At 29.4% G+C, this 1,866-nt stretch overlaps 1 long non-coding RNA gene across 1 annotated transcript in view; it reads left to right on the top strand.

Annotated features, from left to right (window-relative positions):
- The window catches only part of LOC124420978, a 138,582-nt gene that overhangs the window by 52,268 nt on the left and 84,448 nt on the right, over window positions 1–1,866 (top strand). The window lies entirely within an intron of this gene.

Raw genomic sequence — 1,866 nt, 5'->3', positions numbered from 1 at the left:
AACAGAACTAGAACAGAACTAGAAAAGAACTAGAACAGAACTAGAATTAGAACAGAACTAGAACAGAACTGAAACAGAACTAGAACAGAACTAAGTAGAACAAAACTAGAACAGAACTAGAACAGAACTAGAACAGAACTAGAACAGAAGTAGAACAGAACTAGAACAGAACTAACAGAACTAGAACAGAACTAGAACAGAACTAGAACAGAACTAGAACAGAACTAGAACAGAACTAGAACAGAAATAGAACAGAACTAGAACAGAACTAGAACAGAACTAGAACAGAACTAGAACAGAACTAGAACAGAACTAGAACAGAACTAGAACAGAACTAGAACAGAACTAGAACAGAACTACAACAGAACTACAACAGAACTACAACAGAACTAGAACAGAACTAGAACAGAACTAGAACAGAACTAGAACAGAACTAGAACAGAACTAGAACAGAACTAGAACAGAACTAGAACAGAACTAGAACAGAATACAACAGAATACAACAGAACAAAACTAGAACAGAACTAGAAATAAACAATATATTGAAATTGTTCACCCTAAAATTAAACCACCTTAATCAAAGATAATAGCTTATTGTCAGTCCAGCTATTAGGCAGCAGGTATTGCCAACATACAGTCTCAACATTTGTGTATGTATTTTATGTATCAATTATGCATACAGGAGTTCGTTTCATATGTGTGTATCTGATTTTCGAATAAAAACTCAAATTAGAAAATAAAAATGCATGCATAACATAAAACCATCTACATCTACATACGATCCATCCATTCGACCAACAAATGAATAATGCAATAAACAAGATTAGCTGGAACTAAAGGCCAATACAGCAGTAAATACAAAAACTAAGCTTTAAAAGTCTTTGAATTCAATTTAAAATGTTTTTTTCTAAAATAAATTTACTTGCCAAAGCAGTCTTTATATTTTTTGTTAGTTATTTATTTAAAACTGTATACAAACTGCAATCTACATAAATGACCTTCATTTACGTAAAACACATTACATTTTTGTTTTTTAGTGTAATTTTTTTATTTGACTTATGTTGACATCTTTTCATTTTACAAGGGGTTAGAATTTGTCTTTTACATGTTTTTTTTTTGTTTCAAATAACAAACTTTCGTTGTCATTACTTGAGTTAAAAAATACAAACTTTTTTTCTCATGTTTTCTGAAGGTTGAATAAAGCAGCTATGGGCAGCTGGTAAAATATTTATCCTCCTAGTTTTATAAATTATAAACTAATTTTCATGGGATTAATGTAAGTCTGTAGACTTCCCTTATATGCACTTATATATTCATTCTATCCGTGTTGCCCATCACTGCATTAGTTTGTAGGGTAAGTGTGTATTATTTTCCTTAGTTAAACTCTATACAATTGAGACAAGTTGGCAAACTCATTAAAAATGTTTAAAGAAAAACTTTTCTTATTTTTTCATTATAGCAAAAAGTGAATAAAAAAACAAAACTAAATTTAAAACAAATAAATGCCATAACACAAATACTTACTAACATTCGAAATAGCATGTTGTGTATTTTACTAAAAATATGTCATAAATTATTAATAGGAAAATGAATATTTTGAAAAATTAATATTCAAATTGCACATGGGGTTGAGTTTAAAAGTTTTATGCAGTAGTCCTTAAAGTGATGTATTAGAGGAAAAGTTTTTAATTTATTTGTATAACATTTATAATACAATGTCTAGTCGACGACTATATAGAAGTTTACTTTGTATTATGATCTAGTTCAGCTTTAGTTCAGTTCTAGTTCAGTTCTAGTTCAGTTCTAGTTCAGTTCTAGTTCAGTTCTAGTTCAGTTCTAGTTCAGTTCTAGTTCAGTTCTAGTTCA

The sequence above is a fragment of the Lucilia cuprina genome, chromosome 6 (genome assembly GCF_022045245.1).
Source record: "Lucilia cuprina isolate Lc7/37 chromosome 6, ASM2204524v1, whole genome shotgun sequence".
Lineage (NCBI taxonomy): Eukaryota > Metazoa > Arthropoda > Insecta > Diptera > Calliphoridae > Lucilia > Lucilia cuprina.
This window is presented reverse-complemented; position numbering and strand designations above follow the sequence as displayed.